The sequence below is a fragment of the Bombus terrestris genome, chromosome 12 (genome assembly GCF_910591885.1).
Source record: "Bombus terrestris chromosome 12, iyBomTerr1.2, whole genome shotgun sequence".
NCBI lineage: Eukaryota > Metazoa > Arthropoda > Insecta > Hymenoptera > Apidae > Bombus > Bombus terrestris.
This window is the reverse complement of record NC_063280.1, coordinates 6,542,071-6,566,344: the sequence shown is the minus strand read 5'-3', so window position 1 is coordinate 6,566,344 and position 24,274 is coordinate 6,542,071. Positions and strand designations below refer to the sequence as shown.

The 24,274-nt window shown below is 40.2% G+C and overlaps 1 protein-coding gene across 7 annotated transcripts in view; it reads right to left on the bottom strand.

Annotated features, from left to right (window-relative positions):
* Positions 1–24,274, bottom strand: part of LOC100642771 (fasciclin-3) — a 344,445-nt gene that overhangs the window by 61,137 nt on the left and 259,034 nt on the right. The window contains exon 1 of one of the 7 annotated variants that reach the window (XM_048411121.1): positions 2,982–3,001. The exons of the other annotated variants lie outside the window; for them this stretch is intronic. The gene's annotated coding sequence lies outside the window, so the exon portion shown is untranslated. Of the gene's footprint in view, positions 1–2,981; positions 3,002–24,274 lie in introns of those variants that run through there. 7 annotated transcript variants of the gene reach the window in all.

Genomic DNA, 24,274 nt, shown 5'->3' with positions numbered 1-24,274 from the left:
TATTAGGTCAGAAAGTTTTGATTTCGCGGGTCTGCGACCAAGGTAGACAAAGGAGAAATAAAGGGAGAGAAGGAGAGGGAGAGAGAAGGCATGCGCCTCTTAAAACCGATCTCTGCTGAATATAATTATTCGCTGGCCAAGCCAGAGAAGGATAAATGGATTCCGCTGGCATCGAGCTGGCGACAGATGTTTGATCTGTTGGAAAGTTCAGTTAGAACGACGCTCCTTGCTTACGGTTTCGCTCCCTGTTCGCGCTGAAACGTGAAACGCCTAGCGAATACTTCTCAGCGTTCTCGATACTCGCGTGCACCTGTGTTTCGCGCGTTTCTTTTCGAACAGCTCTTGATTAAAGCTTAAAAACACACGAGAAGCTCTTCTAGTGGAAGTTTTCGATGATGTTGGAATTATTCGAATGGGATGTTTGGTTCAGAGGCTCGAGAACTAGTCTTCGCGTTTATTAGGAAATTCTTTATTATTAGGAAGATTTTAATATTTCTCGTGTTCCAGTGCTAAACTTCTTTCCGAGGTGAGAAGTCGAAATGGATTATTTTTGTATAATCGACGTGATATGGTTATTACGCGATTGGTCATGTTTTTGCAGCTACCGTAAGAAGTAATTACGTGATCAGAGCTCGTAGTTCGCCGAACTAATAGCTGAACTATCGCTTAGCAAAGGGTTCTATTACAGAGAGTGATGATGCAACATACCTGCGGGGGGCTGATTTATAGGGTGACTTGTAACATTGCGGTCTAAATTTCGATCAAAAATAGATTCTGAATAGCGAAAGGATGCGAATTGTTACGTTTTTATGCCGAATTACCGAATATGATTTAATACGGTCGTGTCTGATTATATTTCGTCAAGTATTAGGTTGTCCGAAAAGTGTCTTTCCTTAACAGACACGTCTTTTACAACGATTCATCTTTATACAAACACGAAACCTAATCTGTGGAACGTTGTAATTTTTATTTCGATACAACAAAATGGATAATACGTAATTCGATAAAATAATATAAAACGAAAAATCCATTATTTCCTTATAAAACGAAAGAAACTTTTCGGACGACCTAATACATACGTATTTCTAGACTTTGGTAAGTAATTAAATAGATTCGTTAAATGTCGTTAAATGTGAAGCTAGTCTTCGTGGAAATACGATTAGGCTACCCGAGTACTCGTACCAATATACGTTACCATTATCACGTCTTTGAATCCAAAGCATTAAGTATGTTTAATCGATTCTAGATATGTTTGTTCAGTCTGTTGAGCATACGCTGCCGCTTATATTGGATCGATCCCGTTTACCTTCAAAGCTACCTAATATTGAACACTGATAATGGTGATCCAGCATTTCTATATATGATATTCAACCAGTTATAGTAGTATATTAATATCAAATAAGATGGGAATATAAATTATGCAACTGCTTGTTTGTTTTTTCATTTACATACCGATTAATCGTCCATTAGATACGAAAATTTCGTTCGAAGAAATGGACCTTATATAAACGAAGTTTCACTATACTCGTATCTTGATACAATCTATGTAACAGAATATGCGATAAAGACGCTATAAACTAACAACGTTTATCCAGTTTCTTCTCTCTCAAGCATTGGCACAACTCCATTACTTCTTAAAAGTACAAAACACGTTTATCATTCTCGAGACCTTCCCCCTGCCCCCTTCACCTTCTAAATTTCAATTACCAGGTTCCCAACGAGGAATTAAAGTCGGCAATCCCGGTGGCGAAGTTTCGTGAAGCATCGTCACAAAATCCACTCGGCAGTTGCATGGCGAAGGTAGAAGGCAAGGTAAACAGGCCGGAAGTTCGGTCGTCCTCGATAAGTTTCGTTTTCAATAAAGGCGAGAGTCAGGTTTACCTTGGCCATACAACCGACAGACGGCTCGCATTATTAATTCGCAGGTAAAACAAGCGAACTCCCAAGGAGCCCGGTTCCATTCCTCTGGTTTTTCCCTGGACAATGAAATATCTCGACTACCTCAAGCATTCAAGTGGTTCTGTTTCCGATATCGTCGCGCGATCGGTTTCGGTTCGTCGCAAAATTCCACGTGCCGTATCGGTGGAATTAGTTTTTCCAACACGCTGGCTGTATCAAGTTGCCCGCAAACTCTGCCGGTTTTTCCTCCACGGTGTTTTTCACGGCGGCAGAAACCGCCCAAGGGAATTCCAACGGAGAGCAATCCAACTCGATACACGGCGAAATCTCCCGCGTGGAAAAACAACGCCCGGATACCTGATCAAACGCTCCGCACGATCGTGCGCCGGTTTCATCGCCGTACGTAGAATTAACGGGAATTGGAAGCGGGTTCTTGCGCTGTCCGTGAATTACCGAGTATCAGAAGATATTGTCTCTCATGGGAGGACTTTTGGAACACCCCATAAATGTGCACAATCGATTCACGAAATGTTCTGTGAATGATTGTCTCGATCGGAATTCTCGTTATATACTGTAGCTGCAAAATGTATCTCAAAGTACATCGACGTGTTTATCGTAGAGCTTACGTGTTAACGTAACGTGTAACAATGATAGAAATTGGAATCTTTCTGGTAGAAGTGATGGTTGGCGATAAAGAAACGATAGAGAAGATGTGGTGCGATAAGAGTGGTTTTTAGCGATGGACATTTATATTACCACGCGGTTTGACGATTAATATGCCACGTAAAAATCTTTGTACGCTCATCGTTAATATTACTGGGAATATTCTATCTTCTGTCTTCGAAATGAATGTTTCATCGCAATGCGTGTAGGATAGGATAAAGCTCGCGTGTACAACCTTCTAGCTTTATTATCAAGCTGAAACACGACGAAGTTACGAGGATTTCGAAATACAGACGAATGATCTACTTTATGTTCTGTGTCACGTAACGAAACGTAGACTGTTTTAAGAGTATTGTATATCACTGTAATAGCGAATGCTACGAGTTCATGACAGGTGTTCCGGTTTTAGATTCACTTACGTTATTCACGTGCATTCTATCCTCTGGCGCATCTAACTTGGTTTTCGTAATTGGTTAAACGAACTCGATTACCTGAAACAGAAAGAGTTAATTAATTACGGAAACGAGATATTTTTATCGTTGGTCAGCGTTATAGAGAAAATTTAAGAATTTTTAATAGGCTAATGAATTGAAATTTTCGCCAGCAATTTAATGCAAACTTAAAATAATACCAGTTAGGTTATTACGGGAGAAATGAAATTTCATTAAAATTCTAAACTCAAGTTCCGCATTCAGTGAAAACAAAAGGGAGGAAGAAGTATTTCTTGAAATTGTAAAATTCTTCTCCCGTCGCGCGGGAAAACCGTCGACAATGATAGAATTTTCAGGATAAGGACCACGTTCCCGCTTTCTAACGGGCTTCATTCTTATTCCTGCAAAAAGTTTCGACCAGCCGCAAACTGGTCAATTGCTGGTAGAAGTTAGGCGAGAATAATTAAAAGATTCAACAGGGCCTGAGAGCCATGGGACGTCGAAAAGTACGCGGGATAACTTCGTGCTCCAGGCTGTTTGTTAAATATTCATAAGCTTTTTCTCGAGTTGACGTTTCAACATCGCCAACGACTTGCCGTTTTTGCAATTGAAACTTTATCACCCTTGTGAACTATGTGTCGCCGCCTTGCAGCCCAAGACCTTCGTAAAAATATCGTCAACCGCAATAATTCTCTTCCACGAATTTACAAGCCGCCAGCCACCGCGCGAAATATCCGTTTCTTTCCACCAGTTCATATAAGTTTTCCGCTATTCTTCCCGCTATCATATTACTTACAACTTTTCTTTCCCTTTTCTATTTCAAGTTCACAGGACGAAAGAATAATAAATCATATCTTTCACGTTTTACAGCAGAACAGTTCTAAATTGTAATATATCGTCAATCAATTTTATATTATCAATTTCTCTTCTGCCCTTTCATTTTAGCATCAAACGTACGTATGTACAGTTTTGTCAGTTCTTTGAACGTTTCAAAAATGTCAGCTATGTGGATCTATCAGCTATTTCTAAACGACTTGCATCTTTCGATTTAACGAGTCTTCTTCTCAATTATGAGGTACATTAACACTAACTTTACCAATTCTTCTTCTTCTTATTCTTATATTATCTGTTTAATCGATTTCTCAACTTTTATTGATATAGTTAGACGAACAAAAGAAATAACAGCGAATGTACAATTTTTAATTAAATTTTCAAACCGGTCACTTGACCGGACCTGGTAAGGTTAATGTAAAAATACTGTCCTCTAGTTATTAAGTAGCACAAAAATTGCAAAATCAACGAAAATAATTCTTCGTCAACTTATTGAATTTCTTCCCATGGTTCTCGTATATAATTACATCATTCGTCATTTTTTATCAAAAATTGCCTTTACTCTACCAACGTTCGCCCTGTGAGATGCACGCGCTCGCGCGCGTCTACCACTTTGCTCAACAACACAAACGAGATTTCGTATCCGCGCGATACGCTCGCCTCTCGACAATTTCCCACGAGAAGTTACGCGAGCAAGCACGCGCGATTATCCAGCCTGTTCGCTCTGATTGTGGCAACCGTATGGAGATACACGTACGTACACTGGTGCATAACCCGTCATAGCTCGGTTATGGGTGCGCCGAAGGAGAGAGGACCGGAGTCGGGGGACTACGACATTAAGTTTATGCCTCGCGCAGAATTACGTAGTTTAACACGTTGATAACCAGCTAGACGTTGCCACGGGTCCCAAAATGACAGCAACTTTCAGCCGGCGACAGAACGGCCGGCTCCAATGTTTCTTGGCGATACTTTCCATGGACGATGGAGAACGATCCTTGCCACGCTACGGAATTATTCCGCTGTTTATCGACCCAATGCAAATCACGATAACTCGATCGTTGCTCCCGGCAACCGGTTCGATCAGCTCAGTTTGCATAGTCGATACGCGGTTTAAATACGTTGTTTACCTATTATGCAGTTCGATTCTGACGGATCGTTCGTGGATTCTTAGCAGTTGAGAAGCCTAGGTGGTTATAGGTGGATGATTTTGTAACAACGACCATAACCAAATCCACGTCAGTCCATGCTACGTGACAGCGAACCGTTAGGCTTTGACCTGACTTTTGCACATGGCTCGACATTACACTTTCCCCGTTACGTAGGGCAATCAGGATCCTCTCCTTGCCCCTCAACACCTACAAACGCAACATATAAAAACTGCGAGCATTCGACCACGAGACTAGTCTTGTGTACAGTTTTGCCCGTGATTTGAACAATTATTGTTAACTTCGTTACTTCATTGTAATATTATACTTAACCCCTTAACCTACGATTTACGTTCGAGAATTTTGGGCCGAAAACGTAAAGAAGTTCGCGCAGCCTTCGAGCCATTCGCACGACTTGTGTAGTACGATGATCCGTACTATGCCCGTAATATTTAAGTTTGGTTCGATCATCATACTGCGGGCTATGCCCGTAGTTGCAGGTTAAAGGGTTAATCATTTTCGTGAATAAAAGCCTACAAAATTATAAAAGCACAGTCCAGTTAAGTTATTGCTCAGCTACTCCTCTTTTAGCATTAATTTTACGTGACAATTTCGATGATGGAATCGTTTGTAAGTATTAAAACACGTATGGGAAGCGACGTCTAGCGTCAGCAATGATTGGGAAATTGTTGAAGCCTTTAAGAATTATTATGTGGCTTGAAACGCAGCTTATAAAATAAGGGTAGCAAGAAAATAAATACGAAAGCGCACGTGTAAATAAAAACGTGTTATAAAGTACAAACTAAGTGATCATTCGATTTTGGAAAATTGCAAAGATTTATTATAACCTGCAATTTGTAACTCGTCAGTTCGCTAACGCTGTTGATTGGTAAATTATTGCGCGAAGAAACGCTGATTAAAAACTTTCCGATTCGACAATCCTCGACGTTAATAAATTCATAAATTCATCGAACCAACCCAAAATGATTAAATGGTTAATTCAAATGCCACGGATACATCTCTTGTGTTATCCTCGTAGAGATTGCTTTGTTGTTTTCGTCGTTTAATTATGCCGTGCTGGTAATTACATACGCGATTATTGAGCAATAACTTGTTAATGGATTGCGTCGATGATCGGCCAACTTCCGACAGAACGCACGATCAAACGTGTATGTACATTATACTTCAGCACGTAAATTAGCTTTGCCTTTTCGCGTGTATGTGCACGCCATCGTACGTGGCGCGCATATGGAAACGACGATATTTCCTACTTCGTTCCATTTCCCGCGGGAAATTTTCACCGCTGCTCAGTGTAAACGTTCTATGAACGTCCCTCCCTTGAAGGGTCAGTCGAAACTTAATATCGTGGTCTGATAGCGGGCCATCGAGCCCGGCGTCAACCGTCAAATGCAGTTTTACGATTCTTTCTTCAGGTATCTGATCGGGGAAGATGTAGTCTTGGTGATATAGCTGGGGTATAAATCAAGTAGCTGTTCTGATTGACGCAGCAACGTCTTGGGTCACCGTGGTATTTTGTCTTTGTCAGAAGAAACTGACTCGGTGCTAAGAGATATCTAGGACATCAGACTTTTATCCTCTCAGTTCTTTATTATCACAGGATATACGAGCAATAAGATAGAATATATAAAACGTAGAGTAATATTTGGTAACAAGAATCCAAAGAGATCAAAATGGAAGGTATATGACAAAATACCGTACTTTGTAAGAAATCATTCAAATGAAGAAGAAATAAAAATTATCAAGTTAGAAACGAGTTAGAGGATCGTGTAGGTTCGTGAAGCAGTTCAGTTACGATTTCAACCATCCTTGTAACTATTTCAAAGCTTGATCAACGTCAAGTTGATGTTTGCAATTTAACTGCAAGCGACTGTAAGGAAATACATATGTCCTAAAAATGCGACAAGCGCGTGACAGGGCGACCATGTAAGTTTTCGGAGGATCTCGCGCGTGATGACTTCTTCCGAAACGTAAAATGGACGAATCAGCGAAGCCAGGAGTCGACGATGCGTAAGCGGCACGAGCAGGTAATCAAATAAAGCAAAGCTTCCAGTCCATTATTCTCGTTCCACTTGCACTTCAGCCCGGAAATCGTTGACCCATCTATCCAATCGTTATAAATTGGAGCAAGGACTGTCGGTCCTTGCATTCCCTCGACAGCTGATCGATAAATCACAGCGTCGTCTACGAACAATAATTTCGTGCAAGGAACATGTGGATGATAATTCATCTATTTTTCATAGACATTTCTCGACGAAAGTGTGCTTTAGACAGAGATGTATGTCGTTAAATTAAAAATCTACTACTCTGAAAAACTAGCGGAAATTCTTGATATTTCTTCTTCTATTTACTTTCCACTATACTATTTTATTAACAACACTGAGCATTCGTTGCTTTGACATCGTCCATTCGCGAGCATTCGTCCCGAAAGCTTTTGTTTCTGCATAGCCATTCCTATATCCGTTTCCTGCACGATCCACGAAAGAATCTCGGGAAATGACAAGATTAAATATGTCCAGTGTCCACGCTTTTCTTCGTCAAAGGCTGCTTTGGATATGAACAGCGAACGATGAAAATTCTGGCAGTGTAAGGTCGTCGAAAGGTAAAACTGACAAGCCGTAGCTACGGCTTAAAGCATCGTTAGCGTAGTCATATACCAAGGTAGTATACAAGGATTGAGGTTCGAGTTGCAACCATAACTTCGCCATTATCCGACTTGCCAACTTTCTGTCGCTCTGCCTTCGTCTCCGTCTTATTCTTTCAGCCTTTTCCAAGTGTATCTCGACAGTATTCGTGGCTCCTTCTCTCCTTTTTCCCACCTCCCTCCTGCCTTTCTCTTTCCATTTCAGACTGTACTCATTTCTTGTTCCTTAGTTCATTTTCTTTTCTTTCACTTACGTGTTCTTTTTCTCTTTTTGTATTCCTAGTTTGTCTCTCTTTTTCGCTATTCGTTTGTCCGATTGTTTGCCTGCGGTTACATCTTGGCGAACGATTTTCGCACAGGTTTACTCTGTTCCTCTAACTTTTCGTTTGCTTTCGTCCGTGTTTCTACCAACCACAAACACAAAGATGTAACAATGCAATGATGGACGGGGGATAAATATTGGTTGAAAGAGCGAGAACCGTGGGACAAGACAGCGGAACGTCGAAGAATCAGCTGCGGGGCTTGTTTGGACTGTGCGTGAGAGAACGATATGACAGATTGCTTTCGATGCTATGTTTAACTAGGATTTCGCTTCGAGAACATCCTAAGTAGAAGATAAACGCCGAGACGAGGGAATCGATCTATTTCCTGTAAGTTGTCGGTCAAGTTAAGGTGCTGTTCGTCAGAGTTGTTATTGGTTTCAGAACAAACAAGTATTTTCTCTTTCATTATCTTCCATGTGAAGTGTGTTTTTCTTATAATTGAAACAGTCATCGATATTTTAACCTCGCTGTACTTCTCGACCTTGTGTAACCCAAAATCGATGTCACGTTTCGATAAATATTATTACAAATATAAATAGCTTTTAATTGTCAGTTTCTGGTACTCGATATCTGCATTGAATTTGTGTATTCACAAAACGAGAAAGATATTCGAAGAGATGAGGAAGACGACAGAATTGACTTGATCGATCGCTGTAATCTTATTACAACACAGTTCACAAAAGTCGGAATCTTTTCTAATTACATCGAGGCTAACTTTAGCAAGTCTGGTCGAACGACTGATTTCAAAATGCAATTTAAAATTCTACATTCATCGTTATTTTTTTCGTTCATCTAACTTTATGTCAATTCTTATACTAAGAACAATTGACAAATTGATTAATCAGATAACATAAGAATTTACGTAAAGTTAAATGAACAAAAAAAAAAAAAATAACATTGAATGTACGATTTTAATTAAATTTTCAAACCGGTCGCTTGACCGGGCCTGGCAAGCTTAGCATTGAAGAACGATATCGCATGATATTAGGTTGTCCGAAATGTTTCTTTCGTTTTAAAAGGAAATAATAGACGCACAATGTTTTTTATTTTATATTAGTTTATTGAATTATGCACGAGCATAATAATAGAAATAGAACGAAATGGATCAAACAAAATTCAATAAAACAATATAAAACAAAAAATATTGTGCATCTTATAAAAGGAAAGAAACTTTTCGGACAACCTACTATATACATAATGTGTCATCAGCTACATTATCATACATACACCATCATCGTTACAGCATTAAAAACCAATAGTATTACAAAATTCCTCTACCCTGATTAACATTCTCACTAATGTAATAACGTAACGTCGATGCAATGTATTTTCATCTAACATCGTCTCCTAAATTTCTCCATTACATATCGTACGAACTTCCAATAGGAGAATCTCGTGACGACGCGATAAACGTTGAAAAATTGAACGACGGATTCGTCGAAAGTTTCTGGAAGGGGGAAGATATTCGCGGGGCTGGTCGTATAACATCGCGGTTAATTGAACCGGAGAGGCGAGAGATCGGCGAGGATAAGGGAAAGTCGCAAAACAGCGGCGCGAACTCGTGGGAAAGGGACGATAAGCGTCCGTTCCCTCGGAACCGTTCTCGCGGCCCGTTATCGCCCGAAACGTCAACGAAAGTTCGCCTTATCATGAGATTCGCGGTGCCTTTTTCGTGGAGGGCTCGTTACCAGAGCGGGCCTGCGGGCTCTCTGAGCAACGTCTCGAGAAGAAGTGGAAAACGCTGGATGGTCGTTGAAAGATGGAATCTCAGACGGGAAAGAAAACGAAGAATTAAGTGGATTTAAACGGAATGCCAAGCCACCGCGGGCTACGCGCAGGAAGTTCCGCCTGGGACGCCGAAAATGGAGAATAGGTACTTATTGTTAATGAACATCGTAACTACCAAGTTCTCTTGGTTCGTTTGTAATAATTGCCTAATTTGATCGCGGAGATGATAAAGTTCCAAGTCGAGTACGAATAATCGGCAATTCTTGATTCTTTATTTCTAATATCGTGTTCTTTCCTTCCAAAGAGATTTGTTCGTTTAGATATTTCTCTTAGCTTGAGGGTATCCTTTAACACTTTGACTGTTACGCCAAAATCACATATTTCGCTCAGGACGCCACGAGAGTATTTTTATAATAATAAAAGCGTATAATGGCAAAATAATAATAAATTGACGATGTAAGACAACATTCTTCCCCAATGGACCGTTTATCTTATTGGTTGTCACGGGTGACCATCGTGACGCCTTGGTAACAGTTGATGGCCACATATTATAACAAGGCTTCGTTTATTTCAACAAACCATTCGCGTTCGTTATTTCGTCGTAAGCAAAACGTGCAGAATATATTGTTGAAACGTGTAGGAGATATTAGTAAACAGTATTTGCTCGTTCTATATATAATAGTAAGGTATGTTCACGCTTCTGACTTCAATTACATGATTATAAAGCAGTATTTACGATTATTTTCTAAGCTGTGTTTATAATAATATTCGTAGATTACCCCTCAAACATATGGATGTAAACACAGTGCACCGTTAGATGCAACGTTTGTTCTCATTTTTTTCTTTATTGATGTTCTAATAAAAATGTTTAATTGTTCAATTGGGCACTTTTTATTTCAAAGTATCTTCTATTTATTGGTTATATTCAAAATGCCCTAACTGTCAATTTTCGTTCAATTTTTACAATTGTAAGAAGTTATAAATGGTTCTAAGGAATTTTCATAACATCGATTTGCAAGCATGTCTGACGAATACGATCCATATCTACTTAAACTTTTCTATTCCTCGCAATTCACGCGAAACGAATGTAGTATTCGAATAATAATTCGCGTTTTAAATTTTGTATATACACACAGATTCGCATTTCTACCTGTGAAATACACAGAGGCTCAAAGAATATGACACAAAGGAGGTAATCTTCAATCGATAGGAAAACAAGGCGTGTTGTTTCGTCTTCGAAACGTACGTCGTCGACGACGCAGATTCAACGAGTTACCAGTAGTCAAGCCGTTTCTCCTTCCAGTTCGATCGACGATACCTTCAGCGCCGATAAGTGTCGCGTTATAGTTCGCTATCAAACGAACTGGCATGGTGGTACGTTCGAGTCATTGGTTACAAAAGGCGGACCGCGCGATTGCTGCGGGAAAAAGAAATTTCGCGGCCGATTAGATCCCCCGCTGTAAACGAGATTCCGCCTGGAAACGAACGCCGCGGGCCATGCGATCGAAAATCGCAGCATCCAACGATCCAACTATCGTATCCGGCGAGAATCTCGAACGTCGCGATGAGAATTGTTATTTCTTTTTCCGCGTTGAATTGATAGGCTCTTTCATTAAAGTTTAGGATTACAATAAAATCCTTGCTGTTAAGTTGGTACTTGTGAAATGTTTTTCTGAAACTTCCCCATGTTTTCGAACTTCCCCAATTGTCAATAACAATTTGATGATTTTAATACACTTGCTCTCCTTTGGTGTACTAAACGATTAGGAACAAGATATACGTTGATTTTTTAGAATCAAGTGTATTAAAATCATCAAATTGTTATTGACAATTGGGGAAGTTCGAAAACATGCCAGGCCCATGTAGGCAATTTTTTAAATATATAAAACATTTTCGAGGAAATTGTAAACGAAGAAACTTTAACAGTATCATTATAAAAGTTGTTGAACTCTTGGACTAGATTTCCATACATCTGAAACAAACAAGCAAAATAAGTCAGTTGTCCATTCGTTTACGTACAGGTTAAAGTTTTATTCGGGAACAGAACATTTTCTATGCGCCAATCTAATATAAATTGATTTCCGATTGCGCTCATCGCACTTTCAACGACGTCAATTTCAATTCCTAACAGCAAAAGTACGACGAAAGGTAACCGTAAAGAGTTGAATGGCCGAACGAACAACTATTTATTCATTAACGTCGCATTTTATTGCCGTTACGATCAAGAGTGAGAACCGGGCACGGGACAATTACATTTTATCGTCGAATTAATTTGTTCGCTTCGAATTACCGGGAAAACCCGGTAGCAATTTCGACTTGTGCAATTATACTTATCGCGTAAAGAGGAGTAAGATTCGAATTTCCGTTTCCATTTGGCCGTGATTACGGTTTTATTTTTCGGTAACGCGTACAGCTCCGGACACGACCGGCTGGAACTTTCCTCGCAAACGTTTAAAAATTAAATAATACGCTTCCGAGCGGACTGAAGCGGGAATTAAAAGAATTCCTACGAGGCACTCAATTTGTCGTGGAAACGGGATAGAAACGGACAAAGGCAGAAAGAGAAAAGCTTCTTGTCGGTAGCACTACGTTTTATTATTAATTTCCACCGGGCAACAGATCTCACGGGAACGCGGGGAGGTGATCATCGAATTAAAGCGGATTTTATCGCGCACGCGAAATTCCTTTGAATTCCCCGCAATCTTCCGTTCCGCTCGAATTACTCCCGGTGTTAGAGAGTTGAACGAAATTTGTACAGAGAAAAGCTAATTAACAACTTGATTCAATGTAAACAAGATACGGGTCTTGTGCCTGTTGAAGTTTCAACTCTTCTCGACAGGGCATTGCGTTCTTACTTTGTGACTGTACGCCGAGGTATGCGTCTGATTACAAAATACACGAGAACTGTAGCAAAGCATGTAGTTAAACAATTCATTTTTTTGTTCACGTTCTACTATAATTTCCAGAGTGTGTCACGAAAAAAATATAGGTTTTTGTACAAATTTAAATCTTTGATCGTGATAAAGGGGAAAGGGGTTAAGTGGATGCGCGGCTTGTTCCTGAAATATAAATTTTCAAAAGGGACAAAAATCTTGTATTTCTTTTTCAATGCACGCGCCCTGATTATATCGAGAAAGAAGAAGAAGGGAAGGACGGAAACGCGGATGCGAGGGAAAAGAAAAAGGGAAGAAAAGAAGATACAGAACGACAACGCGTGAAACGTTGAAGCGTTATTATCCCTTTAATCGTGATGATACGCGTTCGCTATCCGTGTTATTACGTAGGTCGGTGTTTAGAGGCGTGAATGAAACGCAGAGCGACGACGACGCGTGTCGTCCGATCCTTTTTCTCTCCCGTTCTTCGACCGTGGATAATGAGTCGGATGTCGCGTAAACGAATGGCACGAATATTTCACACTGACATACTTCCAACGTAACGACGAGACGCGACGAATAAAACCCCCGGCCGGTGACGTACGATTGCATTAATCTCGTGACTCGTTCCGCCTCCTATATACGCGAATACGTTGCGTGGTACGCAAACGTGATGCACACGCAACTCGTCTCGAAACGAGTATCGATGAAAGCAAAGAGAGAGAAAGGCGAATGGGCTCGACGTGAATGAAATTCACTGCTTTTCATCGGTTAAGAAAAAATACTGATAGCGACGCACAGAAAGGGATGAAAGCGACCCTCGACGCGTTTCTGCCTAGCGAGAGCGACATCATCCACCGTTCCGTGATTATATTTTGCTCCGTCATTAGTAGGAAAATAATTTTTTTTGCTCTTTTTCTCTTTCTCTTTTTTTTTTTTTTAATCACATTATGCACGTGAAACGAATGGGTGGAGTGTTCCTAGAGAGCTTTGGAGAATAGGCCGAAGAGCGGTAAGAGATTCTTCAGGTTTCAAGTGAGTCGTTTCACGTTTAATTCCCTCTGTGTGGTCACTTTTTTTTAAGGAGAAAGGAAAGAAAGACATTGATATGGAAATCAAACGTAATTTGGCAATTCGTATATTTATTTCTATCTCACGAAACGTATTTTATATTCAACCTGGATGTTCCTCGTGTCTATGTGACCCGAAATGGATGTTATATTTCAATGGATATTATTAAAACATAGATGTTTTTTTAAATGTTTGATGTTAGTATTAAATTTTACCATCTCTTTTATATTCCATGCTCTTTTTGAATAACGTAAAAACGTATCGCAAAAAGAACAGGAGATATCTGAATAGATGCAAATGTAAAGAGGGAGCGAGGCTTCATTCTCTCTCTTTTAATAAAACGTATTTAATATTCCGTTAAATATTTGGTCTTTTCTATAAATGAAAATACTTAACCGATAATTGAGCGAATTTTACCGCGTCAAGCGTTAATTTCCAGCGAACTCGTCGACTGCAGGGCAAAACAAAAATGTCGTGGTGTATCGTAACACGAATTCGGGCGACAAACTGCCGGCGGATTTGCGGATGCAACGGTGCCGTCCATATAATTTATTAATTACGTTGAAACCAGGAACAAATTTGCCCGGACGAAATTAGCGCTAGTCAAATTCGAGATACGTGGACAAACGGACGAAATGAGCGCGTAGTTAGCTCAAACAACGACGAGTATGATCGATGCATGACTCGAATGTTAACTGAAATCTGGAAAATGTTTTCATCTGCCCGATGCGGCACCGCGTCGTCCATGTTCAATTTCTGTTTGACACTTTCAAATGTTTCGTTGAACCTGCTGATTCGATTCTATCATAAAGTTTCATTTACCTAGTTTTTACCTGAAATTTTTATTTGAAAATAAAAAAATTATAAAAATCCGCTATAGAGTGCTATATATAAAATACACACTATTTCAGAGATTACGCGTTTTAACAATTTTTGCATCAGGTCTGTATATCGTGGAACGTTTATACATCCTTTGTCGATATTAGAAAGTACGAATGCAATATAAGAATCAACGTTGACGTCATTTAATCTTAGCATTTAATGACATTACCAATTCATGAAATTCCATCGTCTGCTTGCTTTACGTTCATTTTATATCGCGTTAGACTAAATGAAATCTCGAAGGGAGTTTCATTTTTAATCTTCCTATCGATAATCTCTTTAAAAGAAGTTCCCTCATTATCGAATCATTCGCCTTTCAAAAATTCAATATTCTATTTCGGCATGGTCTCAGCCATAATTACATTTACTTGAAACATGGAAAATTTCAATTTCGAATATTATCGATGATTGAGAATTCAAAAACGATTAAGTTGGATAGTTACAAAGAAAAGCGTATAAGGGATAACAAAATTAGGCGAGACGTGTCGGGAACGACGACAACGTTAGGGAAAACGTAAAAGAGCTAATCGGACGTGTGATCGTCGTTTTTCCTCGACGGAAATTCGACCAGTGACGTGCAATCGGTGTGCAATAAAAAACAGTTATCTGCGAAACGTCGGGATTTGATCGACCGCGGTGTCCGTTTTTATTTTTATGGTCAATACGGGCAGAGACGTCGTTCCCTCGAAACGAATCTTGATATCGTTGATAGCTAGCGAGTGAAATGAAACGAGACAGAAAAAAAAAGAAACGAGGGAAAAAAGCACAAAGAAAGAAAAAACAGAGGAAAAGGAAAAAGATGATGATTTGTTTACGGGTGGGAAAGCTGCGACGCGACTACAATGAGAAGAAGAAGAACGAAACCACGGCCACTGAAAACATCGAGAAACCAATTTCTTTTTGCGCGGAAAGTCCGAATTTCAAGGCTGGCCTGAAACGAACCTCGACAATGGCGTTCGAACGAACCGGTGCAGCGGTGCAGGACTTTCTGGAATTTTTCAAAACTCCGATGAATACCGAGCCAGAATCGCGTAAAAACAGTTCGCTTCCTCGTGAAAGGACTGCTCTCATCGATCGATTCGCCTGAAATTTTCTGCAATATTCTGCATGATGGTCTCCGACAAAATAGATGGTCCTCGAACGAATAATTACAGTGCGTTATTCGAGCTGTTCCGTGCTTTTTCCATTCGCGTCTCACCAAGATTTTCCGCGCTTCGCCGAGAAAAATTCGCGGATTTTAGAAGGGACGTGCACGCCATGGCCGGCGACGAGAAAAATTCTGTGCTCGGCAATGTAAGAGGAATCGGATCTGAATAAGGTTTTCGTCGATTTATTCGTGACGCCAGGGACGAGCTCTATTCGTGATCTGTGCCATTATGTCGACGGATGTCCAAGTTTGTACGGCTTCTTCCGACGTAACAGCCCGGTGTACGATGACACATAACTGTATTATGTGAATCACGGTTTGCAATAGCGCGACAGAATTGCGCTGAAATTTAGGTTAGTCGACAATGCCCGGAAACTGGATTTCAAGCGTATTTGGTTATTGGAAACCTCCTCCGCGATATCGCCTAATAATATTCGCGAAAATGGTGTAAGCTTATTGAGAGATTAATTAGCAGCTATTGTTAACACGTTCGAAGATCGTAGAAGAAGAGACATCATAATTTGAGAAATTAATATTTTTGATATAGATACCTTTGCATAACAAAATTTAATAAACTGGCAGTTTTATTAGGATGCAATTGGTTGACAAGGTATTGAATCTTTAAATATTCTCGTATGAGAAATAAAAAATATAGCTCGTCGTGTCGTTCGTCCGTCGTATTTTGCCCGTTCACCAGCGGAGGCCAACATCAGGTTAGTCAGATTTTGATTAATATTAATAATTCGTTACCATTCTGCCAATTGAAGCGTTCATGTAATAATTCTGTCGGTTTGTCTCTCGAATAAAAATCATAACATATCCATACCAACATTATCCAGCCGGACGAAATAAATACGTGTATCAATAACAATTGTTTATTCCGAACAATTTTAATTCTCTCCTGTGTTAGCATTCCTGCACACAGCAGGTTAGCCGAAACGTGGAGACTATTGGCCAGTCGCTTTGAACTCTAATTAACGCTACCCACGAGTATTTAGTTTAACGATAAAATATCTAATTGAAACAGTCCTTAGACTGTTTCTGGTGGCAGCAACTACCGTATCGGTTGAAATTTTCTATTATAGATCTAAAAAGGTATCGTTTAAGTGAAACAAATAGTTTTCAATTTTTCAAATTTAAATAGCGAAACGTAACAGAGAATAGAATAATAAAATTTTTGGTGGTCCTCGTATAATATAACCATACTGATGTAGTACAGAAAGCAGTAAAACGTTCTTTTTCCCTATCAGTTAACGAAGAAATTGGAAACAAATAATTTAGAAAGAGAATATCACGCTTAAAATTTCCTTCTTCCCAAAAATGGACAAACCTTCGATCAACGAATGATGTCGTCTACGAGTCGCACGCAAGCCGGAAAGAAAACAGGGGCGATGGAATATTTGAGAAGACTATTTCACCGGCTGGTTACAAGACCAATTAAATTGTAAACGTATCTAGGATAATTTATTATTGAACGACGAAACGGCACGATTGAAATATCTACGCGGTGGCGTTCGTGATAATACACAGCACGCAATCGAATGTGTGCACGCTACAAAAGGCAGTTAATTTAACAGCGATACGAGGCGATGTGTTGTTGAAATTTTTGGAACCATCTCCCTCCCTATACCGACGTTGCGCCGATCTTGTTTAAATTTTAACAAACTTCCGTGGAATAATTAACTTGGACTGGCCGCCGGACCGGTTAATAAAGAATGACCAGACTGTAATTACAATATGGTCGAGCGAGGACTTTACAAAAATAATCAGCGTCGTCGATCGCGGTACACCGCGACTATCGATCGGCAAACGAATCTGAGTTGCGATACTCTTCGGAACACGAATTACGTGCCAACGAAAATTAAAATCGAGAAGGTGAAACAGCAGATGTAAAGAAGTAAATGAAAGATTTTCTTTAGCGAAACAAGATGTACATTGTCTGGAAAAGTATTGGTCATATTTATTCCTTAGATTCTACATCTGATTTTCACAGTGTCGAATTTATAGCTCGCCCGCGTGAAATTTAGTAACCGATCAAGAATAATTGTGTTTCGCTGGATTACGCACTTGTAAATCCCACTCCTTTATTCGCAATATTAATTAATGTATTATAAAGCCAAGGCATGCTTCAGTCACTGTTCATCGTGACACTACAACTGTTGGGAGAAGTTGCTCTGAAACTTCAGTAACTCGATACAACGTCGTCTCTGTGTGTACCAGGGATTTACGTGCTACCTATGGTATCTACGTACACTATGAAAATTGCAATTATCAACTTTAATAATCATAGCTATAATATCGAAAAAGCCACAGCGTAATTCCAACTTCAGAAACCATTTAATTCCCATCCCATCGATCGAAAGAATGTTTATTCCAACGCAAATATACATCGTGCATACCGGCATTATTAAATCGCCAATATTTATGTAAATATTACCAAAGTATTATTCGAAGCAAATATCGTTATTGAAAAGATGGAAATCGAATATTGCAGAGTATCCGGCTATTTTGTATATTTTTGTCTATTACATGCATTGTATGCATTTCCACTTCCGTGTTTCCTGAAAATATCGAAAAATTCACTACATACCGTGGATACTCTAAAAAATTCACATCGTGGGCGCACCTGATGCGTCTTCCTCGACATCGGCAGCCGCAATCGACACGTAGTAGAAAGCGTCATAAAGCTGGTTTCCGCCGCGTATTGGTCAACGCCAATCTGCTTTTTTTACGGTTATGTACGTGCCTTCGCGTGGTCGGCATCGTTATGGACGAGACGCGTTAACGTCAGCCGGTTTCTCTTGAAAAACGATGGGGCTACATTGGACAGTCGCGCGGATTGAAATTGAGGAAACTGCGGGTCGTCGAGCGGTTAGTCAGCTACCGATACAGATTCATCGGTTGTCGCCGCGTAAGTGGCAGGAAAACCGCCGATACCGACATAGGCTGTGATATTTGGAGACGTGGGCGCCGATCGTGTGAAGATTCTACTACGAAGAGTTGAGCGTGAAAGAGCAGCAACAGAATGGAGAGTGGAAAAATGGGATGGAAAAAGGAGGAAAGTTACGAGGTAACGATAAAATAAATATTTTCTGTTACGCCCGACGTCGTTACCGGTTATGCTATGTGGCGATGTTCGCCCTTTTAGTGCCTCTATAAACGGCGCAATCCGCGCGATCCGCCGTTTTACGATTCCGTAAACGTGTCGCGATATTCTTCGATTTCGCCGCTAACAAATTGCTACATGCGCATACTAACGGCGAGAGCCTCGGTTTAGAGCTGTAAACTCGCTCGAAACTGTCCCGTTTCGACGGTGAATCTTTTGTGCAAAACGCTCGTTTGTTTGGCTGCGTTAGATCGTAGGGATTGGATTGAATGGGCTTTTTTCTGTTGGCAGGAAGTTTGTAAGCTACAATGGTTTAGCACAGCAAGTTTTTTTCGTTGACGACCGACGTACTTGGGTGTGAAGGAAGCAATTGCCGGTTTTCCTCGTTGTATGCAATGCCGTTTGCAGGTGTTTGGTCATCTCCTGATATGATATAAAAGGCGATAAATCTAGATCATCGAGGAAACGACTGATCAAACAGAACTTTGTGCACGAATTGTAGAAATGAGATTCGGTACGTGCAGCGGTAATTTAGTAAAATTACTTGCGAGAATTACAGAAATATAATAAACGACGTGTCGTATCCTTGTAATTTCCTATTCTAAATCCTACGCTATATCCAAATAGCTTCGCGAGCCACTGTATTGTATTGCATAGTAATGACTGAGATGTGTTGGATATTTTGTTTAGTTTTTCCTCAAAATACAGCAAACTTGTCATTGACGTGCAACTGTCTAACAATCGGATCTATTTACAAGTAAAAAGACTGAAGTGAAAATGAACATGCTGCGGCCATAGAGGAGAAGGATAATCTAATGGGATGTGCATCATCAGTACAAATTCATTGGGCAACATCGTGCAAATGATCCGAAAACCGCGGATACAGAGCTGGGTCGTGTATCCGAGGTACTTGCCGCCGAGTTTTCCGCTTCATCCGATTCTGCACGCGATAGGAAGCGGTCGGCGCACAGACTGCATCGTGCGCTGTGCTGCTGATATTCCCATGAGTGGGCAGTGTGCACACGCACGTTCCCTGCCTTCGCTCGTCTCTCTCCCGCGATATGATTCATCGCTTTTTGCCGCTATTCAACTTTGTGCACCTCTGCAGAAGCTAAATCAAACGCTGCAGAGGAATTAGCCACGTCCAATTCTCAGTTTAGATTTTCAGTTTCCTGTCATTGAATGCTTTGAGCCTAGCTGGCCACTGTTCGAAAGATTACTAAAAATTATTTCCACTTTTGTCCTGTTTGCCAGATTTCATCAAACGGACGCTATCGAAAGTTTTTTTCGCCAGCTTCAAGCTGGAAAGTTTCATTGAATAATATGGGATATTGATACCGTGATACTATTGTAAATAAAAATGCTGCACGCCTATTGCGATTAATAAAAGCTACGTACAATCATTTAATAGTATTTCAAGCGTACAATAGATATCTAAGAATAGCGTTAATTTTGCTCTTCGATTCTACAGATAAATTTAAATAATACTATGTCTTAATCAACGTGTATTTTCAATTTGGATAAAGAAAAGCAACTTTTTAATCACGTACCTAATAGAACTAATCTGAAATATTCAAACGGTTGTATTTAACATACACACGTTATTAACAAGCAACGTTTTTATCAATTGAACCGACCAACAATTATCGCGAGATTTTGTTTAATCTACATTTCGCCTGGTATCGCTTATTCACCAACAAGTTTTCTCTTTTCTATTTTTTTCTACCTCGCGGAATAATAATGGCTTGTCGGCAGCGCGTGTAACGTTTCTCCTTTCCCAACATGCCGGATAAATTTGACAAGAATGAAATTTCGAAGCGTGCCAGAGAAATATACGGATTCGGTGGAAACTTGTTGGGGTAATGGAGTTTCCGTTACGTGGAAATAACGTGCGCAAAGGCAGATCCTATGGTGGGAATAAAACACTTTTTTCTAGCCACTCGTCCTCCCTTTTCTGTCGAACATTTTTAGTCATTAAACGTATACACGCTCTCGGCAAACTCTAATTTCCAACGACGAAATCGTGTTAATAGTCGCGGAACGACGGTGAATTAAAAATTGATCGTATCCGTTTCTACTGCGCTTCATCGAATCAGAATGAATCGCGAATTGTATCGCGGCTAAATCGACGGAAATTGTATATACCGCTGACATATATGCAGGCACTCGACGTGTCTTTTGTGGAACGTGATTTATCAAATATTTAAAAAAAGAAATTCCAGCCTTATCGATTCCCGCACGATATTCAAAGTTAAATGATTTTAATCAGAGTTTGCGCGTTCCATTTCATGTCGCGTTCTACGATTTTTGTGAAAATGGAGAATGTCTCTGTAAAAAGGTGAAATTATTTGTTTTATTTTCTCTTTTTTTTCGGAAACGCGAGAATAAAATTTATCGTGTTTCGATTAAAATTTTTGTAGACTTCATATCACTCCCAACTCGATGTCAAGTTTACTTGTTAGTTTGCAGATTATTTTCAAATACACCCAAACATGCCTCTACGCCATAGATATATTTTAAAGAACACGTCCGTATAGTTATGGGCCGCGTTACGACGAAAACCCCAATAACGCGTGATCTCGAGATTTACGGACGGACCAGGGCAAAGTAATTGCGAGGAGAAGCCGAGGGAGGAAGGTGGTTTCGTTCGAGGATTTCGTGGCGAATTCGAGACGTTCGCTTTCTTGCTGGCAGTCAGGCCAGGCAAACGATGAATGTATTCCCTCCCTTCCTTTTTTCACCTCTTTTCGCCAGCTCGAAGGAGAAGCAAGGCCTGAAAACGACGACCCCACCGGCCCATAGAACGTTTTCATGCGAGCCCGGTTGGTGCAGCCAAGATGAGCCGGCGCCCAGCTATAGTTTGTTACGCGCGTATTGTGGATTTCTTTTTTCCCCCCGTTTTATTTCCCTGGCCCGGCGGCCTGCGAGGTTCCTTCCCAACTCACCCTCGATTCTTCCCCTTCCCTCGTCTCCACTCTGCTCTTCTTTTTCGTCGACGAACGGGATGATGGCGCTGCGTTGCTCCGAGCGCTCATTTCCTTCCCATAAATTTAGCCGCGTGCGGTAATGGTCGACACGCAGACGATCGCGATTCTTCGCGGTAATTTGTCGCCTCGCCGAAACTCCGCTATCGAGTGTCGTAACAGGCAATCGAACTTCCGGCGACTTCTTCACTTCGCCTTCAACGCGCTCCGCTTAAAGAACGAGAAGTTACAGTTTGCTATAAATGAACGCTTTGCTGGCCGTAACTCACTTGCATTGAACGAACAGTAATCATCATGGATTTTATGGAAAATTTAAGGCCGCAAAGATGTATAAAATACACACGAGGTAAGAATATATAAAGCATCAATAGAAGATACAAATCTCTGTAAAATGTTCGATTATTCGTTTTTCGTTTGTCATTGTAAAGCATCCGTTATTGAATATTTTAAGAAGCAAAAATGTCTAAGTTGCCCAAAGTTAGTAAAGTATTATTAAGAATTCTATGTATCTTTGACTTAGTGACTAGGAGTAAATTTAACATACGACTGGAACGACGAAAGCGTTTTCGTGATTGAAAGTAATGGCGTAAATTGTGTTTCTTTATTGGCAGATCGATAGATAGGTCTATTCGGTATTCGTGTTTTATTTCGACTTTAATTCGTATATTTATGCCGTTCTCTGACAGAGTTGAATAAAGGTGTTCCTAATTTTTGCAAGACTTTTTAAGGGTTCTGTTTACAAAGGGCATCGTGAATTCTTGGCCGGTGTGCTTGGTGGAATTTTTTACACGAGGCCGGGAAGCGCAATTCTTCCTTCCTGTAAAAAAGACCGCCTACGTTTTCATGAAACTATTCTTCCCTTTTTTTCCCTCACAACACAAGCGGAAAAACTCCTCAAACTCATGGTACAAGAACGAAAGAATACCCGGTCTCCTGTGCGCGAACATTATTCACTTTTGTACTACGGTGCAAGTATTCTACGCAGTATAATTCAAAATTAACATCATTCCCTTCTGTCGTCGTGTTAAAAACACAAATAATCCACAACGACTCGACATATTTATTCCTCTTCTTCGCGTAAATCCCTGAGAAGCTTTCGAATCACCCTAAGTAGGATTGAATTGCGAATTAGGCTCGCGAAGAAAAGAAAAATTCGCCATTACACTGGCGGTTTTAAATTTCATTAAAAGAACTTCATTTGATGGCCAAACTGTCTCTCGATAACTTTACTGATTCTTTCATTTTAATGTCGTTTTATAACCGAACAGAAGCATTCCGATATGACATAATCGACAATGAAAATTACATACCCAAGATGTAACTATCCTAAAAATAGTTGATAAACGAGGGAAGTTTTGTAAAAGCCAAAGATACAATTATCCAGACCAAATAAAATACACGGACAAATTTGCCAATATTGCATTGATTGGCAACACAGTAGATCTAAAAAATACTTTCCTGTATAAAATAATAAATATGATTTTTCACGATCACTGTCTATTGTCTTCAATTGTAAGCAATTTGAACGTCAGGGAAATTGAAAAAGAATTAAAAGAAGGGAAAAACGAAGCGAAAGGCGAATAGAAGGTAGACGGTGCAGGTTTACCGCAATGCATATGCGGTAAATCAGCGCAGATGAGCAGATATACGCGCACACGGGCGGTCGGTGGCCATCGGCCATCGTTGGGGTGGAAAAGGCCGGGCGCGAGTACACTGGGGTGCACGTTGACCGATAGTAGGACGGAGGAGGGTCGACGGATGCAACAACGTACCGTACACAGATTATATACGCGTTTGCATACATGAAACCCATGTACAGGGTCCCGATGGTCCGGTCGGCCTGCGCTTGGCTTATATCACTGTTACCGTTCGATGCGCCGGACCTAGCGCCGGCCTATACTACTGCCGCCCTGTCGGACGAAACGTTTCCACGAGCTTTGAATATGTACGAGCGACCATCTCCTTCTATCGGCTACCCTATATTGAAAGTCTATCGAATAATTTGCTCGGTTGGTTAACGTACATCCTAACAGCGTATTTATCTCTCCTCCTTGGGATTTCACGCGATATATCTTGTTAAGCAGAGGTATGTGTATGTGCATTTGTGATTCGAATGCATCGTAATCGGAACGTTCGTGTTACAGTGAATTAGAGTTTTATCGTCGATGATGTTACTATTTTTACAAAATGTGACAAATTACAGACATACAATTATAGACGTTATAAATTATGGACGTTTTATCGTAAGGTAGCACGCTCTTCATAGACTTGGATATCGGAAATTTGGTATATGAATGTACGATACTACATACTCGAATGGAATTAACCTTGTGGCCAGAAAGCATTGTAAATTCAAATTTTCTACTTACGCATAATCCTCTTAATAAAACAACATCCGCAGTAGCAAAATTCCAAATAATTACCGTTCGTTTTAATAAATTTCGAAGCCTTTCAACTTTCTACAAAATATTATTCCAAATATCTGGAACATCTGGAATTATCAAACTTCTCTGAACATCATCAAACATG